Source organism: Contarinia nasturtii, unplaced genomic scaffold (genome assembly GCF_009176525.2).
Source record: "Contarinia nasturtii isolate CC-2019 unplaced genomic scaffold, AAFC_CNas_1.1 Cnas_scaffold_285, whole genome shotgun sequence".
Classification (NCBI taxonomy): domain Eukaryota; kingdom Metazoa; phylum Arthropoda; class Insecta; order Diptera; family Cecidomyiidae; genus Contarinia; species Contarinia nasturtii.
In genome coordinates, this window is record NW_022197640.1 from 137,455 (window position 1) to 154,365 (window position 16,911).

The following is a 16,911-nucleotide window of genomic DNA, read 5'->3' on the forward strand; positions in this document are numbered from 1 at the left end:
TGAAAATATTTTGCTTTGCCCTGGTGATAACGCTCACCCTCGCGGCATTATTATCAAATTCCCTTTTCTCTCTTTATATATTTCCTTCGCTCTTGTTCGGTAGCTCTCACATTTTCTCTCATTCACACAGAACACATGTTAAATGTGTGTTGCTGATATCATAAGCTTATTCCATGCGACGCATTTCCATAAATTTAACTTCGACTATAGATTTTCGTAAAAAGATGAATGGATTTGCCGTTTTATTTCATTTTATCTCTTCTTTTGGTTTGATTTTGTTTTCCTATTCTCTAACGTTTTCCCATTTCAGTTTTGGAAAATCCGTTTTTCCTCTTTTATTCCACGACGATCGCTTCCTTTTCTCTTTTTTCATTCTCCCATTGTGTTCCATTTTTTCAGCAACTTCTGCCTGGTTATTCAACAGTTCATCGAGTTTTTTCTTTCTTTTATAAGCCATTGTTGTGTGTCAATTTTTCTCTCTCTTTCTCTCATACCCATTTCACATTACGTGGCCGGTGAACACAGATGTGCGGGTTCACTTGTCATCTGTATTTCTTTCTCACTTAAAATGGTATTTTTATTCGCCGTAAGAACTGCACAAATTATGGTAAAGCTCCATCATCACTGATTATGGACTATTTGTTTTGTATGTGTGTGTGTGTTATATATTTTGTCGTATTTTCAACTCAGCCATTGGATTTATACACACGCTCAATACACTACATGTGAAGTGGTCACATTGTGATAGAGGCACTTCTTGGCCACATCATTTCAACCAAGATATTTTCGAACTTTTTCATTGTTGAACGAAAGTAAATCACAAGAAAATCAAAAGATTTAATTTGTTTGAAAACAAACTGCTTTTGCAAGGATAAAATTTCGTCAGGAGAATGAGAAAGCATGAAAAAATCGATTTAATAAATCAAGACATTATATGAAATGAAGTTAAATCCCTTTTTTCATGTAGAATTTGTGTATTCGATGAGAACAGCGATTTAAGAAGAAAGAAAAAAAATGTGGAGAAAAGAAAGCTATGTTGTAATCTTTTCTCTTCACCGTGCCTGTCATCGATGTGAGAAGAGATAAATTAAGAGACAAATCCGGAGTTTTGTACAAATTCCATAGTTCCACTCAGCGCAAATTCTGTCAGTAATTGACCGGAAATTCGGATAAAAATAAATTATTTTCAAAAAAAAAAAGATTTGATGGGGGAGGTTTTTTAAATTCTCCAACAAATATTAGGGAGTAATTTTCTCCCAATCAGAGCACAACGATAATGAGAGCAGGGAACGTAGCAACTTCACTATGTCTCTCTGTGTTTATGTTATGTGACACAACTGTGTGCTATTTTTGGTTTGAGCAACCAAATTTGTACCATTTTTGGTTTGGCTGGCGCTGGTATCAACGTTGCTTCAAATCGACGTGCTTTGTTCCCAACAGTGTCGAGTAAAAGTGTTCCTTATACTTGAAACGTGAATTTTTCAGGAACAGTTACTTGACATCTGTTTTTCAAGGAGGACTCCTGGTATATGTGATTAAACGAGGCTTTATTGAACATTGTGACTTTTTGAAACGGTGAAAACAATGAGTTTTATATGTAGTAGTATCCAGAATTTCTGACACTTCAGATTTCAAGTTGAACTAATGTTGATTTAAAAAATGCGTTGAAAAAAAACACAGAAAAAATTGAAAACGACGAATTTTAAGACGGATTTAATATTTTGAAGTAGGAAATGTATAGGATTTCACGGAAATAGTTCGGATTTTGCTTTGAAAATTGAACTACATGGGTTTTTATAAATGGTATTTGCTGCGGAATGGTTCACTTTAACCAAAATTATTGATTGGCCCATTGTTATCATTGTAATGCTAAAATTGCTGTCAACAGCAGTCGCAGTCGCACCAGTCACATTATTGTTCAATTTCATTGTTAGCGAACAGTGGAAACTATTTGTTTTGTGCATAAAACAGCGGAGAGAATATATATTATTCTATATCAAACTCAATAAATTAAATCAAACTCACAAAAGTACCTGTGTAAATAGAGTGTAAAATTAGAAGTGTGTATCTTGCGTAATGTTCCGAATCGATGAGATTCAACTGTTTGGCATTTTGCAATTGTCGAACCGAATGTGTGTCTTTCTCGCTCTCTTTCTGTGTCGGTCGCATTTAGTTGGCATGATGGTGTCAGGACCTGATATATAAAAAAAAGTGAGCACTCTTTTGTGTTTTGCGTTTCCGTTTTCTCCAATTTTTGGTTTCTTTTTTTCCCTCATTTTTGGATCGTTTTCATTGCTGTGCACAGTCACCTCGTAAATGATAAGGTGGCAAAACCCAAATGAATTCACAAGAACAACAGGTAGAAAACATGTACGACGATATGACGGCAAATCAACGAAAAAGAAGAATAAAAACAAGAACACAAGAGTATTCGCATTTAATTTTTGTTACGAATCATAATGGAATAATGAAGCGATGTAAAAACCATGCACATTCGTTTGTTAACGTTTTTCACTTCGTCAAACGAATGATTTCTTTGGTGCGATATCAAGCGTGCTTGAGCGTGTTTGGTTTCCATCGTCACATTTTGTGTCACATGAAAATCGAAATTGATTTTTTTGTTCGTTTTTTGGATAAAGTGGTTCCGCTCGCAAAACCTGAATCAACCATATAGTGTCTATGCATAGATATATGTATCAACAACATGATGCTAGACTTTGACTGAAATAAGCCACTCAATAATATGAATGGATGACATAAGAAATTGTCACGTACATTTTGAAATGACATCAAATGACAAAATTTCCTCTTCTTTCTTGCTCTTCGTCACTCCTTTCACACTGTCTGTGGCGATTTTTTTTTTCATTGACATCGACAACTTGCACTCATCATGTGGATTAAAAATTGTGTGGAACCAGTAATCGTTCGTTTCATTTCTATATTTAAAAAAAAAACATGAATTCGATGAAAAATGCTCTCACTCACTTTTACTAGCGCACATCATTCATCTTTTAATGGGTATTAGATGGGGAATGAAAAAAAACACCACATTATATTTGATAGATTTAACCGAATCTCATTTCTTTTGACGAAGCACATAACTTTTATCGCTGATGAACACAACGTGTCTATCAACTTTTCAATTTTTCAACTCGAAATTATCACATCAGCCCTCAATGGGAAACAGCAAATATGAAAACAGTCTCATATTGAATGAGTTTAGGTTTTTTTTTGCCATTGATTAAGTCTTAAGGAATTGTGATATGATCTTCGTTTCAACATTTAATCAGTCTTTTTTCTAGACCTTTTTACCAAATAATTATAGTTCGTATTTTATTCTTTAAAGTATTTTGTTCGAGATTACACCGAAAAATTGAGTTTTTTAACATAAAATCAAAAAATGGTTCAACCATCTGGCGTACGTTTTAATTAATATTTGTTCTTCCCTTGGAAATGAAATCGCAAATATAATGTTTTTATTTTCACGAAATATCATCTGATTACCACACGCAGTTTCATTTTTCAATCAATAAAAAGCGTTTCCCTCTCTGTCTCCCTTCACTGTTTCAACGTGTGCAAATTGGGCAATTGTCGAAAAGCTTTGGCATGACATTGCCATTTAATTTGGCGTTGGCTGTGTTCGTCATTGATTTGAATTGACAACAATCAGCATTCAATTTGTCAATCTAACTCTCGTCCGGGATTTGGACAGATTTCTTTTACGGTTTGTGAATAGGAAATGATGCTTTTTTTCTTCTGTAAATTTGTTCAGTTTGAAACGGTCCATAGAATTGGCCAAAATTCGGTGATTTTGATTATATTTACAAAAAGAATTATCGATGAATGCATTAGATGAGAATTGCGCACACCTGCTCTATCAAATCAAATGGCCAATTTGATTCAACCGTGAATTTATTTCACTTCACGCTTTAATATTGAACTTTAAAGACCTGATCTGCTGTATATATGTATATTTATATATATTGAATTCTCTCTATGCCGCCCAATATTCTTTGTATTGAGAATTAATTGTGCTGCTACATTTGGATGTATCTCGTTAAAAAAAACCGTTCGCACATACATACAAATCGAATTTAAAACAATAAAAGAGCGAAATCGGCCAAGTCGGCTCTATAAAAATAGAAACCGATCGAAATAAACAAAACTGAACGAAAAAAATACTACAACAATAACAATCAGAGAATAAATTGCAGAATGCTCGAAAAGCCAATCGAAGCAGATGAAAGAAAAACGTGGCAAATGAAAATAAATACATACAAAAAAAAAATATTTGCATTGATTGGTCGGCACAGGCAGCGTCGATGCGATTCTAATTTTGTATGATTGGGAGCATTGCCACACGATTGCAAAAAAGCGATCCGAATCGAGGCGAATGAAGAGAATACGCCAGAGAAATAGAAATTTACGCAAAATAAAAATAAAAGCCACCGCACGAATTGAGTTGTTTTCAGAGTGTATCTTGCGACCCCACCATTTCCATCCATCCATTTTTGGTGTAGTAGGTGTAAAATGTTCTATTGTTTATTTCAATTTGATGGACGATTTTAATTGACTGACAAGCATCAGCTTGACAAGAGATTAAACAAAATCGTGACACACACACGAATATAAAAAAACGAACGATGGAAAGAGGGAAAATGTATTTGTGTGCGCGCGCGAAAGAGCGTATGAGCAGAACTGAACACGAAACGAAAATAAAAATCAGAGCGTCCATTGTTTGAATTTATCTAGGAAAATCAAAAAGAACTTTTCATTGATGCATACATTTCTTTGCAACACTTAAGCCGCCAATAATTCAATTACACGCGAACGAAAGCTGACACTATATGCTTTTGATATAGTTTACCATCATTATTGGAGTCGTGGTTAATATTTTTCTGTGGGGAAGGCAAATGGCATCTGTCTCATAGGGGGCAGATGCGTTGAGTATATCTCGGACACATGTGTGACAAGGGGGCAAAACACGGAAGTCCTCCACTGCCCACCTATGTTGCTAGAGCATATAAACTGGTACTCTAGCTGGTACTGCTGGTTGTTGCCGATGCTGTTATTCAGTGCATATGGACCGATGTGGGTTTATAAATATTTAGATCAAAGTATAATCTTCATTCGAATGATGATGTTAGCTGTACAATTGTACATACATGTTACGTGCAAATGTCATACTACCTGCTGCTGTCGATATTGTACACAAATCCACAACCGATGCAATAATGTCTAATGCAACAATCAACATTAAATGAATTTAATGCAAATCGAGAAAATTGCATTTAATTGACTTCATTTTTCATATGTTATTTGATTAACAAGTTATTTACTCTGGTTACATGTAGCATATGCGGTGCACATATATAAAAATGTTTTGATTACGAAGTGTAAAGCAGCCGCCCGTCACGAACACACATGCCTCGCCTCCGAAATGGACGAATATATTGAATTGTGTGTGTGTCGCAAGTCATGGACAACGATGACACATATATTTCATTTTATTTCATTCTATGAATTTTTTGCTCTCTCTCTTTCTCTCTCTTTGCATGTTATTTCATACATTTTTTGCCTACATCTCTCTCTCATGCCACATTTTTAATACGTTGCATAATAAATAATTATAGACTTGCATTGGCATTCGGCGGGTGTGTTTGGCTCTGAGTTGGGTCGTGTTTGTAGCTGTGTGTGGTTGCGATAACGATCACTTTCAAAACAGTCAAACATCGACACAACACTTGTGGTATTCATACGGCCAAACAACATCATTCAACATGTTCGTCGAGTGAGCGTTTTGTGTGTATGTGTGGGCGCATATCAATAACATATTAGGTAATTTTATTCAAATTATATCGAAATTTGAATCACATTTCACATGAATGATATTATTTCGAGAGTTTTACACACGCACATTTGTTCATTCGACTTTTGACTCTGTCGTCGGTTCGCGTCCCTCTATCGTCCGCACTGTGTTTTGTTAGTGCTGCAAAATGTTTTGAACAACAACAAAAAATGAGATATGGTACTAGGATGGTGGTATGTGGAGTGAATTGCGCGATTGCATATTCTATAAGTTAACAAGTTAAAATGATGAATAAAATGGAAATGTCATCGATGATGAAATGGCATATAATAATTATGACATCATGTAACGAAAATTCATTCGAGTCGATTAACAAATCCATTTTCATTTTCGCATCATTTTTTGCATTGTTGTTGTTGTTGTGCCACGGTTTGACTCTGACTATAATTTCGATTAAATCAACATGACACAGAAAATGTGCCCGTGGCACATACATTCAAGCCGATTACAACAAATCAAATGGCACGCATTCAACGCATTGAAAACATCATCGAGAAAAATAAGCCATATTATAACTGTGTGCGTGTTATGGATATTTTTTGCTCTTCCATTATAGCACAATGGACATGATAATCCAATGATGGGACAAGAATAGATAAGCGAAATAAAAGTTGAAATGAATGAAACGTTGCATTCAACTGACATTTGGTCCGGATAAATATATATTTATTCGATAAAGGACCGTCTAGAAGAGTCTGTTTATGTGTGTGTGTGTGTGTCTGTGTGTGTGTGTGAGTAAGCGTTCAAGAGACGGAAGAATGTCGGGTGAAAAGAAGAAGAAAAATCAACTAAATAAACGACGGAAATGTGAACAATGGTAAATTCGCTTGTAATTCGCTTGTACCAAAATGGATTACAAATGGAATATACACATTTCGACATCATTTTAAGCTAACGCTGTGCAAAAGTGCAGAATACACTCACTCATACATACACACGCACGCCACATATAATGTTTACATTAAGTGGTACAGATACGATGGTGCTTGAGTTGAGAGCCAACAACCATGTTGGTTTGCTTTCAATTGTTCATCATTTATTACAAATTTTATTGACTACGAAATTGATTACGATTTGAAGGAAATCACAAGACATTGATCAGTTCAAACGGAATACGGGTCCTAAAGTGAGTTTGGTGCGACGACGTCGACCGACAACGAACAAATGAAGACTATGACAACAACAACTCAAATCGGCATTTTGGGTCGTCGTGCTCGATTTTGCTGTAATGATTGTGATGGAATGGGAATATGCGCGTTTCGTCTTCATGTCCAAGAATTATGGCAATATCATCATTGTATCCGCACTTTTGTTACTGTGTATAAAAAAATAGATCCCCGAAATCTTTGTCCATATAAATTTACAGCCATCGGAACTTTTATTATCAATTTCTCATGCCATTCATCTTTCTCTTCTTTTATCCCTCTCTCTCTCTCTCTCTCTCTCTTTCTCTTTATCGATTCACAATTGGATTTATATTTTCATTTTGATCGCTTCATCGAATCCACGGCACTTTATTTGCGTACATACACTAACTTCATCGCATCGAACATTTTCCCCATATTTACACAGAATATACACGAGGAGATGATAATAATAGTGGCTGAATTGTTAAAGCGAAACTCGAAATACAAATCGTATTCAATGAGCTGCAAATATAATTGAATTATACGACTTTCCCTCGCATTTTTGAACGCAAGAGAGAGTAAAATGAAGATTGAATGAGAAAAACTCAATGTCTGATATGTGATTTAAGAAATATCGAAACACATTGAATGCGCGCACTTGATAAATCAAATGAAATAATTATTGCCATTTAATGGGAATGAATTGCATTTAATTTCATCCATCGATTCAAGTTAATGGTATACATTACGTTAAAGACGTTCAATTACGGGTGTATGTTTGATTATTTGTGTTTTGGTTTTCTTTTTCGCATCAAATATACGACAGACTATATTTAATTCATATTTAAATAATTCTCAGGAATTTTCGGTTGTAGAACTATTGAAGTTTTATTCAAAAAATTGCATTTTATAAATAAAGATGCAAATCTCATTTCACACACATCGAGAGAGAGAGGGGGAGGGGGTGGTAAAAGAGAAAGAGAGAATTTCCCGAAATGAAGTGAACATGGACAGTTCAGCCAAATTACCAAGGGACAAATTTAAGCAGTCAACAAAACAAAACAACCAATTGTCAATCCAAACACGCCAATATATTATGGACTGTGTCCCAGCTATTTGATGTGGCTGTTTTTCCAATCATTATTTAAACGCGCCGATCTGCTATTCCTCTCTATCTTCCATTTTATTGTTGTTTGTTCTGTGCTTTTTGTTGCTTTTATTTATTGTATTTTATTTCATGTTCAAATTCATTGAACTATTTGCTGTCAATGCCATTGGTATTGTGCACATTGAGTCAGTTTGCACTGCATGTGCTAAATACATGTGTGTAATTTGTGTGAGGATATCATTGTGGACACGAACTGCAAAAAAGCGATACACGAGAGAGAGACAGAGAGAGAGAGAAATCGGATAGAGAAGAGTGGAAATCATTTCCAATGTCAATAGCTAGAACGAATCCAAAGCCATTCAATTCATATTGGTTGCGAATTGAATGTGTGCTGAAAGCAATAAAAAAATTATTGTGAAACTCAGCAAAAATTACAATGCTGAATGGAATCAGTGACAGTGCACACATTCACATAAAATGTGATCGAAAATAAGATCAAATCAAATAGAAATTGGCCAACACATTGTCAGCTATTAAGAAAAATAATCATAATTTTTATTCAGTGATAAAAAATAATTGCCATAAACACACATTTTGTTGTCTCATCATTTGGCCGGTATGCACTTGACACTGTAGAAAAATGTCGAACAAAATGTCCATTTAAACGGATGACGGAGACAATGTGCCCGAAACGGATTACAAACATAAAATCAAAACGTAAGCTACAATTTAAAGTGTCTTACGAATGCTCTTTTTTGCCTTTTTTTGCTACGGAATCGATAGCTTTTTCACTCAGTCTCTCCCCGTGTAGATAAATGCTTTATCGACATTCGAGTGATGAAAAGATTTCAAAACCGATTCCAACACACCTATTCTTTGTCTTGATTTGCTAAGCTTTATATGCTGCGCTTGGTTTGGTTTTTTTCCTATTTGGACGTTGGTTGTTGCTGTTTTTTTTTCTTCTTCACGTCCGTGTGTAAACGATACTTTGTCTCTATTTGTCATTCGATTTTCCACCAATCTAAGCTAATACGAGTCACGAAAACGAAGAAAGAGGAGAGCATAAAAAAACGGGAAAACGGAAACCATCAACCTGAATGCTGATCGATTGGCTGATTGCCAATCAAACGATTCGGCCAAAAAGGAATGCCAATTTTCCACTGTATGCGTGTGCTAAGCGCGCGCCCTCGTCTATTACCTTTTTTAAGTCCAAATTGTACACGAATAAAACAAACAAACAAATAATATAATAGAAAAAAAATGTGAAACTCTTCGAGGTATTTTAACAATAAAATTAATTTATATGTTCACTGAAACGGTGAAATCCAAAAAATAACCGATTCTATGTCAGATGCCCACTTTTTATGAAGAAGCGTGTGTGCATACTTTGTGTGTATGTCGGTGTGTGTTTGCATTTTTTCGCTGTTGTCGAGCATTTTTCTACGTGTTTTTTTTTCTCCCCACTCTCGCTTGTTCATTCTCATAGAACGAGCAAGTTGTTAAGTCTCTCAAAATGAAAACGGACACAAAGTCGGAACTGCTTCGTTGTTGATTTTTTTTGTCTCTCTTCCTCGTTCTCTTGTTGTTGTTTTTTTCTATTTGTCGTCATGTTTTTTAAGATTGTAAACGGGTAAAAGAGCAAATGGATGTGGATGAATGGATGAGTGAGTGAGAGACAGAGGTAGATAACTCAAGAGCTTTGGTGTGGATGAATCGAGTATTTGGCCTAGATGTGCATATACTGTAACATGCGCGTCATCAACGATATCGCATCTCTATAAATACAGTTAACTCCCATGTGGCGAATGCAGCGAATTGAATAACACTCATTTGGTGACAAAATTGAAAGCGATAAAAATCGTAAAATCGGCTTTGAAACACATCGATTGTTGTTGTTGTTGTCATTCTATCTCATTCTAGCAACTCTTTTTTCTGTTTGTTATTCGGGTTCGTTCACTTTCTCGGTCATTGGTTGCACCACCAAACCGTTTGAAATTTATGCGAAATCCATTGTCGTATTCATTTTCAAGCCGTACAGACATGGGAAAAATGTGAATTAAAGAAAGATGCGAACAATACGAGAGATCATTTGGATCTATTAAAAAAAAAACAAAAAATATTTCTTTCGTACACAGGACAATAAAAAATGGTAACATCAAAGCAACATGATACGAAAAAATGTTTTTGATTGCATTTTGTTGATATTTATTTGCGTTTTAACGAAAACACATTTTCACGCGCGAATCTAATTTCGATTTGCAGTGTCACACAAATGTGTGGAATGAAGTGAACGCAATTGTGAATCAGTTACAAAGGCACAAATGAGAAACGCAACAATCGCCGCTATACAATACAGGCACATTTGTACTCACATGCACACACATAAATAAATGAAATACCTTTTGGTTAAGCCAACAACGGTTTAAGCAAAAAAAAATAAAGAAAAGAGATAGAGAGAGAGAGAGAGCGATAAAGTGAAAGAGATAGCGTCAACGAGAGTGAACCCGATGGTCTTGTTTAAAGTTTACAGCGACGAAAGCGGAAAACGGAATGTGTCAAAGCGTTCAGCATGAAAGCACAAAATGTGCGGAAAAGCGAACAAGAACACAAAATAAAAATGTGTGTGTGCTGGCGATAAAAAGGAAAAGAGGTGCTCACACAAAAACTGATCAGTATAAAACAAAACAAAGAGGATGTAGTTGAAGGTGGTAAAGAGAGCGAAAGAGAGAGAGAGAGAGAGAGAGGATAAAAGCGAAAAAAGGGTCAAAAAAGAATTTAATTTCGTTGCAATATAATTTTTATTAGATTCTGAATTTTTCACCACTCTAAACGATTTGTACACGAGTAATGAGAGCGTTGTGATTCAGTAGGAAGTCAACAGTTTTCAAAAGTGAAAATTGACAGTGAAAATTTAGTGATTGCAAAATATGGTGGTATAAACTTTTCAGCACAGCAATACCAATGTTAAAACGGCACCAGCAGCTGTGCATTCCTTGAACGACCGTGGGATAGTTGTTCCTGTTGATGATCGCCATTTCATGGCAAAAAAGCTCCGAATTAGATGGCTACACACTTTGGAAACACGTTGCAAGTATGACAAAAGCGAGTTAACGCGCGCAATGCCGTCAATATATTGTTGACTAGATCATAAACACGAAAAGGGTAAATAAGTATGAATGAACAACAAACGAGGACCACAATGAAAGGGAGAGAGAGAGAGAGAGAGAACAATAGAAAGATAGAAATGAATAAAATGTGAAAAGTTTAATCCAGCCATAAGTTGCCCAAACACAAATACTCCGTGCTGTGCATATGCTGAACGTTTGCAGTTCCGTTTTAATGTTGTTGTTTGTTTCTTCTTCATTCGGAAGAGTGAGCTGAAAAGGGATTCTCTCTTATTGGCCGGATTGGAATTAGTCTCGGCACGCTAACGCTAATATTAACGAACTAAGCAAAACAAAGTGCTTAAGCCCGTGCTGTAGCATCGTTTCAAAGAGATGAAAAGGCGTTTGCAATGTGCGCGTACATTACCTAAGGCATTCAATATGTTTCACAATTTAACTACAAACACACCATTATTATGCACAAATTCTGTGTTTGTGTTGGACATTATTTTAATAATACGGTTCGTTGTTTTTATTTTTCGGTTTTCACCTTGCCTCTTTCATCTCATTTCGAATTTATTTTGTCTTTTATTTCGTTTAGCTAAATGCCATGATATGCCATCTATACAAATCAGTTTTAAAATGTAATAAAAAATCGTCGTTTTATATTCACTCCCTCTGTCGTTTCAGTGTGCCATCTTTCTCTATCTCTTAATAAATGTCAAAAAATTGTGTTTGCATGCAGGCCCCGTTTATACAATATAAAACACATTCTGCGTCACATAATGTTTGTGCGACCGATTCCCAAATTGGTCATGTCTTTCGTTTTTCACATTTCGTTCGCTTTTATTGCTTATATGCAATTTTACATGGAATTTGCAATATTCGTTTTACCGTTTCGGCTTTAACTGGAATGCAAAAACCCAGCAATAAATCGTCATTTCGAATAGTTAAGTCCAAGACATAGATTTAAATTCGTTTAGACAATGATCACGCATACAACACATGCAAACAACACATACCAATATTAAAACATATGATTCGCAAGCAAATGAATAGTTAGCAAGCCACAGGCGTAAACGGAATACACAAACACACACACACACACACGCCACCGAATGGAATGTGTAAGCCAAGTGAATATTGAAGGAATAAAGCATGCAATGCATACAGTGTGAGACAAAAGGATAACGAGAGTGAGCCAGTTATAGCAAAAGTGCTTTTAGTTGTTGAGTCGAACGCGGAAATTCCATGCTGGATGTATGTTGGAAATTGGTATACCGTGCGTAGTGAAGAATGTTTTTTGTGTCTCTCTCATATGTAATTTTCTTCTTATTATTATTGTCAGTTTCGTTGTTGTTCGTCGTTGTTGATGAAAAGGTGCGTAAGAATGGTTGGCCGTTTCACCGGCGCAAATTTCATTATTTACTTATTGCCCGAATGTGGAGTTTTTGTTGTTTCCCTTATTCCAACATTTTTTTTCTTCGTCTATTCAGATCCTCATTTCATGGGCCGCATTTTTCGATGAATATTTTTATATTTTGTGCGTTTAAACGATGTTTGCGATATGGTAGTTATGTACACGATACAGTGGTAATGTTCGAACCGCCACTTGCACTGCCACCTCATTCCGACGCGCACTGTGGCCCATTAACACAATATGAACCTAAAACATACGTAGCACTACATATTGCACGCAAAACATGTACAGATGTACACACAAATTCATTTTTATTTGCTGGTAATTTTATCTGATACATTCTCTCTCTCTCTCTCTCTCTCTCTCTCTCTCTTTCCATGTGTGTGTGCACCGTTATTTTTTCTCTTCTCTTTCACCACGAAACGCGAACACATCCAACCGAATGCAAATATAAATTTGACCATGATATTTCGTTCTCTTGTTGATTTCTGTCTGTTTTATTTTACTTTTTATTTGCATAATTTTCGCTTTTATTTTCCATGTACGTATGGCACGAAGTATGCTATATGCTTCCAAAATGTTGATGATGACGCAGTAAATAGTTGTGTGTTATTGCATTTCTGTAATACTCAAAATAAGCGTGTGCGATACCTTCGATACCATGACCCCTTCACCGTGTACCAATCACATACCCACTCTTTCCACACAAAACCTGTAAACACATACAGCGGGAAAAAAAATTACACGAAAATGTACATTCGCCATTTTCAACATTTTAAAAGCCACCGAGCCAAAAAAAAACAACAATATAAATTCAATATCGCAAATCACTCGAATGTAACCTATTTGATTATTCGGCCAACATTAAGCAAATTGATTAATTGCCATCGATAAAAAGTGGCACTGTTTAATATCCATGAATATTAGTTTAAATTATCCTCTCGCTTTCTTTCTGCATGCCCTTTTGTACGCCGATACAAAGAGAGAGAGAGAGAGAGATCAATTGAAATGGAAACACCTGTTCTAATTAAAGTTACCATAGTTTGAGGGGAAAAAATTGACAAAATCTATGAGTCGAATGGTCGCCGTTGGCCTTTTTTCCCATAGGCAAATCGCAAGAGTTGTTGCTATTGCTATGTATTCGCTTATCGAGTTTTATTAAAATAATACGATAACATGTTTGTGCGGTACGAAAGTCACGGTGCACAAAGTAAATATTTGAATAATTGTAATCAAAATTAAAACCCATCAATAATATAAAATATCTATTTCATTGCATTGAATTACCAATGGTATCGTTTATATTTTTGAATGGGCCACATATACGGTGCCATATCGAAAGTGTTAAATTTGCTTCGTGCTCGTTCATATGATGGGAAGTGCAAATCAGACGTCGGGTTTATATTCATGCATTTAACTTGGAGCTCGAAATTTATAACACACTCATACACACATACAAAGAATACGAAGGGAAAAAACACACATACATTGCATATTTCTCAAAAATCTTTGTTTGAGAATATGTTAGCCTTGGTACAATTACGGTGTTGCACACATTATTCAATTTAATTTTGGATGTTCAGTACGGTTTTTCATACAACGTCGTTCCTTGTTCTCGTTCTCAATTTCACCCTGTTTGTATGTGCATTCGCTTTTCGGTCTTCTTTCCTTCAATATTGATTCCATGCAATCACATGCAAAACGATCGACATGCCAAATGTGCCCAACGTGACTAGTTAACAAATGAACTTTAAAGAACATCTAAATTTTCTCCACTTGCACACAAACACAAGCATACATACATACACACACACACACTCGGTGGCATTCATTTTACAATCGATCGTGTGTTGTAATGTGTTGGGCAATTTTGAGGGTATGCGTGCAGAATTATCTATTACCAACTTGGTTAACTGATTTTAACTGATAAAGCTCGATTTAGTAAGTTTTGTGCATTCATTTTAGTGGCGATAGTGGTGCGATACATGCTGGTATCCTATTGGGTGAGGCCATCACACTGTTTTAATGAATCACAGCACACTTGTTCGAACAATACAATAAATTCGAAACAAATCTTATCTGATTGCATAAATCACAAATGGGAATTTACAACTAAATTTTCATTCTAAATGGGAATTAGATTTGGTAATCATCAACTGAAATGTGTTCAAAAATTAACTACACGAAAAACTGGCTTTACAGAGATGTGCCTCTGCACGGAATTCTCGCAAACAAATGAACATGGTTCTGATTGTTTCAAACGTCACATTTTGTTTAAAAAAAAAAAACAAGTTTTGGATATTTTCTGTAGAATGATATGACTGAATCGACTAGTAGCTTGAAACGATTCGAATCCCTCTTTTTAAGCTCAAACATGGTTTCATGTAATTAAATTCGTGAAATATAAATACTTGGTTGTGTTTGACCAGAAAAGGGAAGGGGATTAAATTGCACTTTGGGTGATTTTGTGTCGTCCATTTTTACTCCTTGGTACCTCGGTTTATACAATTTTTAATGGTAAGCCAAGTGAATGACCACGCGTACAAACAGACACACACACATAGAAAAAAAACTATAAATTTGCTAGAAAATCCACAAATAACCATTGGGAAATGAAGATATGCGAAACCAGCATAAAATTCAGCTGAACGAAAACTAACGTCCAGTGAAAAAAAAATGCGAACGGCGATGAAAGGGATCGTGTTGCATAGATTAAAATTAAAATTTTAAATGCACCTGGTTTTGGGTTCAGGCAATGTGTGTATCACCGTTCATTCGCTTTCGGTAAAAACGAACGACCGACGCTCAACAGTATTTTCTAAATCGACTAAACATTTTATTTTAACACAAATAAATAGCAGCAAATGTACGACTTTGTTTGTTCAATGTTCACATCGTATTTGTCCCGTGAGAGGTGATTTTGTGGTTTCTCTATGTCTCTCGTCCCGTATTAAAAAAAAAGAACCAGGATGGGAGAAAAGTTTTTTTTTTTTAAGGAAAAACAAACACGGAAACAACGTTGTACATTTATATTGCGATATTGCTGCTGGCTATACATTAGTCAACAATGTGTTAGATAGTACGTATTGGGAGCATTTTAAAATGCTTGTCGTGTTTCGCGTTGCAAACAGCATTCCGTTTACTTACTGTCAAGAGACAACAACAACAATATATTAACTAAAATCCACCGACCAAACACCATTGACACTGTTCATCTTTAGTCTCTTTTAATCTCAATTGAGTCGGCAAAAACGTCAAGTAGCTATTCGGTATTGATGGAAGTTTTAATGGTGTAGCCATCGTTTGGCATGGCTATATGAGTTCATTTAGAACTGATTTCACTTAAAAACAAGTTTGTTTATTTTATCGAGTGTCAAATGTATGCCCACAAATTGATTCAGGTTGGAAAGTTGGTGGTAAAGTCAAACATAGCTCCGAATGGTCTCTTGGTGCAGATTCAATACGCGACGCATTTTGTTGAACCGCTTGAGTGGTCAGTAAAAGAGTTTGGTGGTTTTAGTTCAAAACTTTAGACGGTATGATGCTAAAAGCTGACTAACTAGAGAAAAATAATATGATGGAGCATTGTTATTGTACGCGAGATTAAACATTTGCCGAAACATATCGAAAATGTCACAAACAGCATAAATTGTATACAGAAGCACATACATAGCAAAGAAAAAGATAGATATAAACGGTGTTGTGCCACGCGCGCGTTTATTTTTGCCTGGAGTAAAAATTCCATTAAAAATTTATTTGAATTTCATGTGGTCGACAATAAACCATCCAAAGTGAGATCATAAAACATAATAAAAACGGAGGGAAAAATAACAACAATAATAATAATAACAAAAAAGCGACACACGATGGCGAAGACGACGGCTACGACACCGACCGACGGTCCGAACAAACGACCGAAACAATAGAATCAGCAACGGGAAAAAACACACCGAGAGAGAGAGAGAGAGAGAGGGGGTGAAAGAGAGAGTGAAGCGAAGAAAGACGGCGGCAACATTGAAAAAGCACAACCAAGTGCAACAACAATAACAAAAAAACCACCAAATATCGAAGAAGTATAGAAACGGACTGTTGTGGGTATAAGAGATACACCAACACAAAGAATCAAGTCAAAAGAGTTGAGAAGTTACGGGATGAACAGAAATAAAACCATGAGCATGTTTTCGGGAACGAACAACGATGTACACTTTGTATGGGTGCGAAAAACGAAAGCTGACCAGCACCAAGAAATATACGATAAAACTTGGTCTTGAAGCAGAAAATAT

The 16,911-nt window shown here is 35.7% G+C and overlaps 1 protein-coding gene across 6 annotated transcripts in view; it reads left to right on the forward strand.

Annotated features, from left to right (window-relative positions):
• Positions 1–16,911, forward strand: part of LOC116337509 (calmodulin-binding transcription activator 1) — a 198,883-nt gene that overhangs the window by 33,660 nt on the left and 148,312 nt on the right. The window lies entirely within an intron of this gene.